This window comes from Tachysurus vachellii, chromosome 14, assembly GCF_030014155.1.
Source record: "Tachysurus vachellii isolate PV-2020 chromosome 14, HZAU_Pvac_v1, whole genome shotgun sequence".
Taxonomy (NCBI): domain Eukaryota; kingdom Metazoa; phylum Chordata; class Actinopteri; order Siluriformes; family Bagridae; genus Tachysurus; species Tachysurus vachellii.
The window spans coordinates 18,417,100-18,430,253 of record NC_083473.1 but is presented as its reverse complement, the minus strand read 5'-3'; the positions used below and the strand labels follow the sequence as shown (position 1 = coordinate 18,430,253).

At 39.0% G+C, this 13,154-nt stretch overlaps 1 long non-coding RNA gene across 1 annotated transcript; it reads left to right on the top strand.

Moving 5' to 3' along the window:
- Positions 1–6,718: 6,718 nt before the first annotated feature.
- LOC132857056 (uncharacterized) lies at positions 6,719–12,479 on the top strand. The gene is made up of 3 exons (XR_009649478.1): positions 6,719–6,863; positions 7,025–7,115; positions 11,128–12,479. It is a non-coding gene; the product is annotated as an uncharacterized LOC132857056 (long non-coding RNA).
- The last annotated feature ends 675 nt before the right edge of the window (positions 12,480–13,154 follow it).

Here is a 13,154-nt window from a genome sequence, read left to right as displayed (position 1 = left end):
GAAGAAATGACACAATGTAAAATAATGAGTGTACAGCTTGTATAACAGTGTAAATTTGCTGTCCCCTCAATATAACTCAACACACAACCACAACCAATGTCTGAACCTCTGGCCACAAAAGTGAGTACACCCCTAAGTGAAAATGTCCAAATTGGGCCACCATTATTTGTGTGGCCACCATTATTTTCCAGCACTGCTATAACCCTCTTGGGCATGGAGTGCACCAGAGCATCACAGGTTGCCACTGGAGTCTTCTTCCACGCCTCTTCCAAGGATGCCCAACAGATGCTCAATAGGGATTAGGTCTGGAGACATGCTTAGCCAGTCCATCACCTTTATCCTCAGCTTCTTTAGCAAGGCAGTGGTCATCTTGGCGGTGTGTTTGGGGTTGTTATCATGTTGGAATACTGCCCTGCAGCCCGGTCTCTGAAGGGAGGGGATCATGCTCTGCTTCAGTATGTCACAGTACATGTTGGCATTCATGGTTCCTTCAATGAACTGTAGCTTCCCAGTGCCAGCAGCACTCATGCAGCCCCAGACCATGACACTTCCACCTCCATGCTTGACTGTAGGCAAGACACACTTGTCTTTTTACTCCTCACCTGGTTGCTGCCCCACACGCTTGACACCATCTGAACCAAATACGTTTATCTTGGTATCATCAGACCACAGGACATGGTTCCGGTAGGTAATCCATTTCCTTAGTCTGCTTGTCTTCAGCAAACTGTTTGTGTGCTTTCTTGTGCATCATCTTTAAACAAGGCTTCCTTCTGGGACAACAGCAATGCAGACCAATTTGATGCAGTGAGCGGCGTTTGATCTGAGCACTGACAGGCTGAACACCCAACCCTTCAACCTCTGGCAGCATTCATACGTCTGTTTCCCAAACACAACCTCTGGATACGCTGACCACATGCACTCAACTTCTTACAGTAGGTCGACCATGATGAGGCCTGTTCTGAGTGGAACCTGTCCTCTTAAACCGCTGTATGATCTTGGCCACTGTGCTGCAGCTAAGTTTCAGTGTCTTGCTAATCTTCTTATAGCCTACACCATCTTTATGTAGAGCAACAATTCTTTTTTTTCAGATCCTACAGATGAACTTCCAGTGACCAGTATGAGAGAGTGAAAGTGATAACACCAAATCTAACACACCTGCTCCACACTCACACCTTAGACCTTGTAACACGTCACATGACACCGAGGAGAGAAAATGGCTAATTGGGCCCAATTTGGACATTTTCACTTAGAGGTGTACTCACTTTTGTGGCCAGCGGTTTAGACGTTACTGGCTGTGTGTTGAGTTATTATGTTGAGGTAAAAGCACATTTACACTGTTATACAAACTGTACACTCACTACTTTACATCGTAGCAAAGTGTCAGTTCTTCAGTGTTGTCACATGAAAAGATATAATAAAATATTTACAAAAATGTGAGGGGTGTATTTACTTTTGTAAGATACTGTACATATAGATAACCTTTCTCTTACTGTGAGACTTTGTAGACACTGTGTATACATGATACATAGTTCAATGTGTTGCCTTTTGACGAGTTCATGCTACAGGCAAACATCCAAGAGATTTGTGGAAATGTCTAATGTGACACACCCTTATCACTGAGACACAGAGTGAAGATGACTGGTTGTTTTTCAGCTGTCTAGAGAGCAAAAGTGACGTTAAACCTGCTTCATAACCACAGGCATCTGACGTCAGAAAAGCTACATGGCTTTTTTTAGGAGTCTCATGGCCATCAGTAGCTGTGATGTTATTTAAGTCGTTGTGCTGCTATTTTTGAGGCCGTGAATACCAGGCCGAGTTGACTCACAGTGCCAGCGGTTGTGGTGGAGTTCCTCCGTACTGGCTAAGATTGCCTTTATCTTCTGATTCGTCATCAACCAGCCTGGAGACAAACGTCAGTGCTAAAGGTTGGTTCTGTCAACTCCATTCTCCTGTCAACATTCAACAGTTAGGTTTCTATTCGGAGAGATGTGCTCTAAAAAGAGCGCTCGAGCAAACCAAACCTTTCCAAATTTACTTCTGATTTTATGAGGAGCGTAACCGTGAGTGAGTGAGTCCCTGCACACTGTGTTTATAAAGCAATACTGGCAGACCAAACCATAAGTCTTATTTCCTGACATGGAGGCATGTTATGACCTCTGTCATTTTGGTCTGCGGTGGAGAACCTTGTGGCCAGTCCCAGTCCTCTCCCTCTCACTCTCTGTAATTCATCATTTACAGCGGGTGGCAAATCGGAAGTGAAGCTTCAGCTTTTCTGTTCAGTGCTTTCGCTGGATTCAGAGACAAAAACTTCCTAGTAGAGAGAAAGCGAGAGAGAGAGAGAGAGAGAGAGAGAGAGAGAGAGAGAGAGAGAGAGAGAGAGAGAGAGAGAGACCTTTTAGGACATTGCAGTGGCATCTTCTACCGAAGTGTTGTGAGCTTTTGTTTACCATCAGTTAGGCTATGAACCCATGTAAGAGCCTATGAGTGAACACTGAGTCACATACACCAAACAAATTACTACATGCAGTGAAATTCTTTTTTAAGACTGAGCTTGATATTAAAAAATATAGCCAATTAACACAGATTAAAAATTAAATACAAATCAGGGATAATAAAATAAAACAGAACATATGAGGCATGTAGGGAAAATATGCTGGAAAATTCTGAATACAGTGACTACAATGATTAGATCTGTGTATAATCAGAATGATGATATAGAAAGTTATATATATATATATATATATATATATATATTAGTAAAGTACAAAAATGTGATCTTTATTGTGGCACAGTCTGGATTGTCCTCTCTTGGATATATTGCTTTGCATATGTTCCCTTTGTTTCAGGGGTGTCTATAACATACTCCGGTTTCCTCCCCAATCCAAAGGAACCTCAAATCTTTCTGGCGTCTTTATGATGAGTTGGCACCTTGTGGATAAATGGATGCTTATAACTAGCAAAAATACTTATAAAAATGGATCTGTAATCCATAAAACCAAAAGTCCTCCACCACCTGGGTTTATACAAGTTTTACTAAGATATTTTTGTCTAAATATTTGTCTGATTTTTAAGACCTCTTGTTAGCAACACTCACGTTATTGGTGCTGTGTTTTCAAACAAATTCAGTGTTGTGACTATAATTAAATTCTCACCACAGACTATAATACTGTAATTTGTATATTGGCTCAAAGCACAGGAATTGTGTTGTATCTATCCAAAGTAAACATCATATTCCCTAATTACAACAGGAAATAATTCTCATAAAGTCGAGCAAGACTGCTAGCGTACACACGTTATTCACTCGTGAATGTGTTCCAAGACATATCTGGATTAATACGTGTACCACATGAAAGCTAGCATCTTTCCCACACTATCCTAATTAAAGCACAGCCTTAGGCTCTTTTATGTGCAATGTCTCTCTAACCCCCCCTTTCTCACACACACACACAAAATATTTACAAGAGGAAATTGCTGCTCAGTGTATAAAACCTGAAGCCGTGTAAAGTCTACAGCCTGATCAGAGGCAGCTAGTTAAATGTCAGAGAACGGATCAGAGATGCTCCTGGACCTAAAAGTGATTTGTATTTAGCTTGATTCACATCCACCATGTATGTGTGTGTGTGTGTGTTTGTATATGTGTGTAGGGAAGGGAACAGAGAGACAACACATAATGGAGCCAAAAGTGTGAAGTCATGGATCTACATAGGCATGAATAAAAAAAAACAAAAACAACAGCCAAAGGCTATAAGACTGGTGCTGCGTTCTTACATAGTTGATCTGAGAGAAGAGCGTGTAATAACTAATGATATAACAATATAACTAATGATGAATTCATCGTGTACTATAAATGGAGCTGATTTTTTTTAATATAGATAAAACATGAGAAAGTTTCTCTTTGTTAGATCTTAAAACAAAGAAAAGATCATTATTAAGCTTTGTTATATTCTAACAGCAAGTTTGATTTTAAGCTTAAAATGATTTTAATCTGTCTAGAAACAGGGTTCAGTTTTATATATAATAATGTCACAATGAGAGATATAAAGGTCAGTTTTTTGCCTAGTTTCCAGTATTTCTTGATGCATTCACACTTATAATAATGAGATTAACGAGTCTTGCCAGAATTTTACCTCAGAATAGAATCTCATAGTAGACATTTTTCTATCATAATATCACCACATTGACATGTCATTATCCTCTTAAATTAATTAATGTACTGTATTTCAACCTATCTTGTGTGGTCCAAAATATGCACAACCACGAAAAAAAATGAGCTCTGATTTACCACACACAAGAAGCCCAAAACATCTTTCTTCAAACTTAAAACACACACCTCAAAGAGCTTAGCACATTTAATCCTGAGCTCTAGCACTCGGAATGATATGTGGCAAATGGCTGGTAAAAATTTAGAGCCTACTGAAGTCTGCCAGTTTTCCTCTTGCTCTATAAGGGGTCTCCCCCCAGCTGAGCCTAGCCGAGTAGAGCGCGAGCTGTGATTGGACGAGGAGGGATGTGGGTACGTCAGGTTTTTCACTCCACACACTCCACACCCCACACATCATGTCCTGCTGAGCTAGGTTTAAAAATATGGAACTTATTAAAGCCGTGCAATCTTACGGCTGCCCACCTTGCATACAATTTAAAGGAGTTAAGAAGCTATCACACAGAAAAGCTGCTGTGTCTACACACTGGAAAGTACCTCTGTGTTAAATGATTACATCTAAACTGTGATTTTTGTTGTTGGCTTTCATCTCTGTGGTCTGCAAGAATTAGTTTTGATTGTCGTTTGAAGAGAGTGCTGCCTCCAAGTTCTGTCAAAGCAACTAACCCTGATCATATAAATAATTACTTCAAACATGATTTAAAAAAAACATGACAAAAAAAAAAGAAAAACAGGGAACGGACCTACAGTATAGATCATCACACTCAGTGATGCCCAGAGTCCAGCACAGATCGAATTCCCAGAAGTTGGATGGCATTCTCATTCTTGTTGGAGTTTTGACTCTACAAATCCCAGTGAAAAGTCAGGAAGGACATCTCCAAGCTGGCCCTAGTACACTGCCCTCCCATGGATAAAGCCTGCAATTACAATTGGCCTATTTTACCAGCACATAGTGCTCACCCTTGTCGTTCTTTAAACTTGTCAGTGTAATTGTTACCAGATTCGCTGTATTAATACCATCCAATTTATTAGGAACGCCTGTAGCCCTGCACATTCATGCAGTGATCGATTGGCCAATCGGGAGGAATTGGAGCACAGAAAAACATCCATATATACAAGTTGAGATTTAACCCAGGTAAAAGATGTTCATCTTTTCCTTAAAAAAAGCATGACTTGAACTTTTCTCATCTTCAGCTGGCTGACAGGAGTAAAAACCCGATCTAGTCTTCTGCTGCTCTTCTTCTTACCCTGGTTGAAAGTGATTAGATAAAGAGCGATTTCATGACTTCTAAAGTCGTTTCTAAGCAAGCTAGAGTAAAACAAATTAAAGCTTTTACAATGCTTACTGTTGTAGAAGATGCACCCCATTGCATATTTTGCAAATAATTCTACACCACAGAAAAGAAAACTGATGACAGATACAGGGAACTGCTAGCAGTGAAACACACTGGAGGAGTGTCGACATTCGCTTGAGGGATATGAAGACCGTCTTCTGCAGAGACCACAAGAAACTTGAATGCCTCAAAACAGCTAAACAAATCACACCAAGCTAAACATAACCAGATACATCTGTACCCACCACAAATGATACTATATTACCACAGTTTTCTTGCTGCCAAACTCCTGTTCCAGGCCTGCAATGCCAATACAGCTGTAGACTTTATCACAGATCTGTCCGTATCTCCAGGCTAAACAATCAACTTGGCCACAAAAGACTGATATCAGTATCTATCTGACTCAGACCTTTTTTTATCCTACCAGCACAATGTGTTTCATCACTTTTTTTAGATACTTCAATGGATCCCAGAAGGTCCATATCAGTGGATATCACAGAGGATTGAATGGTAGACCAAAACTCAAGCATGGGGGCATTTATGGAGAAAGGAAGAGTGTCTGTTAGTTTGACATCTGGCTCACATCCCCAAGCTAATGAAAGCACAGACTGAGAATCAGGTCAGTTCCTGCTGTTTTTAATGGTCTATCACCACCAGATATATTATCACTCCCTACACTTCACCATGCTCTGACAGATTATCCATCACTGCTTGACCTGTCCCATCATCTCTCAGGGTACAAGGTAGGCCAAACATCAAGACTCTTCTCTGCACTGGCACCTGCCAGGTAGAACAAACTTCCCCTAAATGTCCAAACAGCAGATTCAATGAAAATAATTCTTTCTGAAATACTTTTAAAAATCTGTGTGCTCTTCTTGCTGTATTTCCTCCTAACAGAGTTTTTAGACTATTGTGTTCTTATTCTGAAACTTCTGAAAAAACACTTCTGTAAGTAGCTCTAGTTAAGGCCATCTAATAAAAAGTCATTCATTCATTCATTCACTCATTTTCTACCGCTTATCCGAACTACCTCGGGTCATGGGGAGCCTGTGCCTATCTCAGGCATCATCGGGCATCAAGGCAGGATACACCCTGGATGGAGTGCCAACCCATTACAGGGCACACACACACACTCATTCACTCACGCAATCACACACTAGGGGCAATTTTCCAGAGATGCCAATCAACCTACCATGCATGTCTTTGGACCGGGGGAGGAAACCGGAGTACCCGGAGGAAACCCCCAAGGCACGGGGAGAACACGCAAACTCCACACACACAAGGTGGAGGTGGGAATCGAACCCCGACCCTGGAGGTGTGAGGCGAATGTGCTAACCACTAAGCCACCGTTCCCCCCTTAATAATAAAAAGTCAGTTCAATTCAATTCGTTTAAATTTTATTTGTATTATGCTTTTTCATGATGGACATTGTTTCAAAGCAGCTTTACAGAACTGACGAAACATATTACAAAAGGTTCCAGATTAATATTAGACATATTCAGATGTGTTTGTATTTATCCCCAATGAACAGGCCTGAGGTGACTGTGGTGAGGAAACAAAGAAACCTTGAGAGGAACCAGACTCAAATGGGAACCTCATCCTCATTTGGGTGACACTGGAGGGTGAGATTTTAATTTATTATCAATACCTTAGAGTGTTATTATGAATAATGTCCTTTTTACAGTCATATACAGTCAGACAATTGTGTATTGATTTGGAGATTGTTGTCCTCAAAGACCACATGTAAATGCCATAAATGTAAATGTTTCCATCAATCCCATCAGCCAGTCATCTTCACCTGCACTGGTCACATCTCCACTATACCTGATGATCAAGACAACAGGGACATTTAGCTTGATCTGTCCTGTCCTGTCATTCTGAACTACTTTGACTAACCATAACATCATTCATATAGTGTAGCTTACATGTATGTATATCAAAAACACACACTAACTCTATAACTGCTTTGGTTTGTTTTCTCTGTAAACCAAGCAGTTTTGCCAAGTCACATTATTTTTAAGTGACTACTTATTTCTTACTTCTAAATTCATTCTGATTTGAATTCCTTAAAAAAAAAAAACTTAGAATTGAATGAAGGAATGAATTTATGAATGATGAAACACATCTTCATCAATAGTTAAGAAGGTTAAACCCCTAAACCCCTAAAATATAATATAATAAAAATAATAATAAAAATGACCCAAATAAAGTGTCTAAAACATGAAATCTTTCAGAGCCTTTCAGAGCTCACTGTAATTGCTCATTAGTAAGGTATTATAGACGACACACTATTGATTTCTTTTTTTTTCCTTTTTTTTGACGAAAATTTTTATTCATTCATTCATTCAATTCATAGCAACTCTTGTGACTCAAATCATATGATTTGTGATCAAACTGTTTCATATCAAGTTACAAATTAAAGTCAGCCCCCGTAACCTTCGCTCGCTGGACTACACACACACCAGACTGACCTTTCCCAAGGTGTTCCTAACATCATAGTGTGCTTTGATGTTACATTGAGTCAGCGTTGTTTGCGGATTTAGAAGAATCCAGTCTATACAGAGGGATGAATCAGTGCAGTCAGCGCTTTTGATCTGGAAGAAGACCATGGGAATGTAGGAAAGCAATAATCAGTAATGTCTCCTCTGTAATCCAGCACTGAGTGGCCTCTTCCGTCCTGCCTGTTTCCCAAGAAAAGCCGCCAGTGATACATATCCTGAGTGAGGTGTTGAGATTTATGTCTGTCCTACACCACACACATTCACAGCCTCTGAAGTAGAAAGACTAACGCTAATGGACAGCCGAGTGTGTAGGGGTTAGTGCAGGGTTATGTGATCTGTGTGTGTGTGTGTGTGTATGTGTGTGTGTGTGTGTGTGTGTGTGTGTGTGTGTATGTGTGTGTGTTCCTGGAAGCCTGGTACAGGAAGCGAGGCTGTTTAAGCGAGCATTCCAAACTCTATGGTTTGTGCTTTAAAAGCAAAAGCTCCCTTTCATTGTGACTCTAAGGAAAGAAAAAAAAATCACCAAACATAGGACACAGTCATATTACCAGTAATCACTGAAGAGTCCCATTGTACAGGTCTCAACCTGTATCATAGCTGCACATTTTGGCTAGAGGCTGTGCCCAGTGTTAGGACCACACAGCTGAAGCACAATCAGCCCTCTGTTGGAAAGGGTAATTATTTGGAAACTGACTGGCAACACACCTTACCTTCTCCTGACAGCTCCATTAAACCTGACGCGGCCGTGGCGACCCCAGGAACAACAGTCACCCGATGAAGGGGAGTGTGTAGCGTGACACGCAACACTAACAGCAGACATTTCCTGTTCTCCATTCGTAAAACATCACCGGCTGAGATTAGACTCTATATAAAAGGGAAGTGTGCACAAGGCACCACATGGCATCAGTGGCTCACTTAATTGCTAATTCGTTACGTACAAAAAAGGATGAAGGAAATTGAGATATATTTCAGCAGCAGGGCTGACTGTGTGTTTTGGATGTTGCTGCTATTTTCTAAACATTTTGGGTGCGTGCCGCTTACAGAAGAGGCGAACAGCGGGCTTTTGTGGTGTGGCCTGAAGCTAAGTGTGCTCGGCCTTGTGGTTTTCAAGCAGCTTTGTGTTAAGTCTGTATGCTTTGACCAGCGTGTCTGTCTAACAATGCAGACAGAAGCCACACACTATATGTCTAACTATGAGAAATATGACTGCTAAAACAACTTCAGACATCTAATCTAAGACACCATGATGTACAAATTTTTGGTCTTTTGATGATTAATATTCTTATTATGCTTCGGATCTCGATCGATGCCTCATTTGAAATCTTTCGGCGTTATCGCTACTATGATGAAATGTTTGACCAATGCATATGGTGTTTGCACACAATTTTCCAGAAATGTTGAAACTATATTAAAACAATTTAGAGAATATATTTGTCATAATTTATTTAGTCATAATATACTGTATACAAAAATATATTATGGATAGAAATGAATAAGAGAACATTATTACATTATTATACTGCTCCATAAACTTCATACAGACTGGCGAATGTACAGGGATTTCCCACCAAAAATGAATTCATACTACTACTACTACTAATAAAATAATAATTGTCACATAAATATTAGCTGATTGTAATAGTCATGATTTATTGCATAATGAGTGTGATTAGGGCATCTTTTTTCCTCACCGTTATCAAAAGGTCTTTCGCTATATTCTATAAATTTAAATATGAATCTATAGATGATTTATATCTAAAAAAAAAAAAAAACCAAAAAACAGTCTTCCTGGAACATCCATCTATCCAAAGCTGAATAGAGTGCAAACCAACACAGTGTACAATCACACGCACACTCAGACAATTTAGAGATGCAAACAGCCTACAGCACACAACTTTGGACTGGGGGAAGAAATCTTAGAGCCCAGAGGAACCCCCTGAAGCACAGGTAGAACATGCAAACTTCACACACACAGAGCAGAGGCAGAAATCGAACCTTGAACCCCCATCCTGAAAAAAAAAATATGCATCATTATTAAGACATGCTGCTTGAAGGACTTTATTTTGAGTCACAGCAGCACTGTAAGCATGTCCCAAATTTATAAAGGATTCTGCTAGTGGGTCCAGAGAACTGTTCTGATCTTTCCAGAATCGAACAAATGCAGGAGTATAAATTATATCCCTATAGTTTTCTATCATTTATGGTAGAATTAGCTATCTTTTTTTAAATGTAGTTAGCTCACTTAATCAGTTACATCCGATAGAAGAAAATTGTCTGGTTAAAGAGGTCAATAAAATAATGTACTGCAAATTATCTGTTATTATGTTTTGGGAATGAAAAAAAATACTTTCTCCAGCAGCTGTTTTTTTTAAGCCTTGCAGCCGTGAGTACAAAAACAGATCTGAGCACTAAACAGATACAGATACGGTTAATGGTAATGGTGTGTGTGTGTGTGTGTGTGTGTGTGTGTGTGTGTGTGTGTGTATGTGTGAGGAATCAGACATGAGTATGCATGAGCAAAAAAAAAGTCCTGTTAAAATGCTCCTTTTACAATTTTTAATAATTATTAATGATCATTAAATCATTAACAAAATACTATAACTCTTAATATGTACATATATTAAATCTTAACAATATTATTTATCTTATTATTCTGACTTACTATGTTGTTATTATGACTAAGTATCTTATTATTTTGACTAGTTAAGTTGTTATTATGACTTATTATCTCATTATTTTGACTTGGTAAGTTGTTATTTGACTCAGTAACTGATTATTTTGACTTGGTAAGTTGTTATTTGACTTAGTAACTGATTATTTTGTCTTGGTAAGTTATTTGACTTAGTATCTAATTATTCTGACTTAAGTTGTTATTATGACTTAGTATCTAATTATTCTGACTTAAGTTGTTATTATGACTTAGTATCTCATTATTTTGAATTGTTAAGTTGTTATTTGACTTAATATCTATTTGTTCTGACTTAATTTGTTATTATGACTAGCTTCTCATTATTCTGACTTAAGTTGTTAGTTTCACTTAGTATATAATTATTCTGACTTATTCATTCATTCATTCATCTTCTACCGCTTATCCGAACTACCTCGGGTCACGGGGAGCCTGTGCCTATCTCAGGCGTCATCGGGCATCAAGGCAGGATACCCCCTGGACGGAGTGCCAACCCATCGCAGGACACACACACACACTCTCATTCACTCACGCAATCACACACTAGGGACAATTTTCCAGAGATGCCAATCAACCTACCATGCATGTCTTTGGACTGGGGGAGGAAACCGGAGTACCCGGAGGAAACCCCCGAGACACGGGGAGAACATGCAAACTCCACACACACAAGGTGGAGGCGGGAATCGAACCCCGACCCTGGAGGTGTGAGGCGAACGTGCTAACCACTAAGCCACCGTGCCCCCTTATTCTGACTTACTCTGTTCTTATTTTGATTTTGTATCTCATTATTCTGAATTAGAAACTTACTGTTAATTCGTTGTATTGAGCCTGTGCCTTATTTAAACACTGATTAGCAGCATTATATAAGCTCCAGTGTTGATTGTAGTGTTGTTATTGTGTTGCCATGTGTACCATAATCTTGCTCATATGTCTGCATGTCTTCCTGCATGTCTTTCATTGTATTTTCTGTACAGGTTCACGCCTCTGGAGTTTACAGTTGTAGTTGTTGTTTTGCAATCCATATAGCAAAAATCTGTACTTGCAATTTATTTGATCAACATTTTTTTCTTTTCTGCATATGAACTCACAGGATGCTATATTGCTTATGAACGTAGGTGATATTTTCTGCATATGGTCTGTATGAGACGAAAACCTTTTTATGACATCCCATACAGTAAGAAGCTCTTCCATAACCAAATGACTTGTTATTCAGAATGTAACCAATAACAAATGCTAATAAAGGACTGAGTTTCCACTACTAACTAATCATTTAAATAAATCTTACATTTTTTTGGTTCATGCTGTTTGTTATAGGAAAATTATCAATGCCTGCAATGTGTTTGTGTGTTGTTAGAGATGACAAGACACGTGTCTGTGATAATTATTTCAGCAGAGATCTTACAGTTTTGTAAAAAGAACTGCATATTTATGGATTATGAGATAAATAGTGGTTCGTTTGATTTAGTGCTCCTAATCTACCACTGAGTATTTAGTACCCATTTATTCTTGCTTGCTTCACTGATTGGGGTTTGTCTTCTGCTTCTTCTGTTTCTATAGCATTTATGGAGATGTATTTAATACTTACATGGCTACCTCACCTATTTGCTAGCTTTAATACAGTATATTTCAAGCTGCTATACTTTGCTGCTTCTAATGAGATTTTCATAAGGCATAGAGTCAGGAAAATGGTTAATTTGATTTAGATTGGTTGTTAAATGGATCCATTTTGCACAGAAAAAAAAAAACAGAACATTGCAGAAAAACAGTTTCACTCTGCCAACTCACATGTTCAAGAGAGACAAACTTTAAGGCACCAAAATGTTCCAGCTCTTTACAAGATATTTTCCATCCAATTAATGGGGCCAGGTTAGGGTTAGGGTTCTAAGCCTGTGAGAATTCAAATAGTCATATTTGAGCTCCTCTGAGGTTTTAGCTGGACAAATGACTGAAATGAGCATTGTTGGTTTAGTTCTGCTTTCTTTCTTTAAATAGAAAACAGGAAACAATTATTCTGTAAAAGGCTGTTAAAGTTATCAGCTGAAGACATTTGGTGAAACACTCCTGGGGGTAGCTGACTTCCCCAGTAAGGAGCCAGTGTTTAAAAATAGCCTGAATTTCTATGTGTCCACGTGTGTGTCCTGTCTGTAGAATACTGTGGATTGTTTAAAGAGCTTATTGAACTGTGAAGAGCACACCAAGGTTCAGGAAAGCCCCCTAGGTACTCGGTCCGAGAACTCGGAGTACTGACAGGAAATTGACAGTTTATATCTGTTAAAACCAGGCTGACCAAACAAGCCACCATTCTATTAAACAGATACTGGAATGAATATGTGTCATGCCATTTACTGTGCCATTAAATACTATGTTCTGTGACACTGATCAAAGTTAAAAAAAAAATAAAAAATATTAGGAAAATGTGAATGACAGCAATCACAACATCTCATCATTCATTTAGCTTTCCAGTGAACTACCTT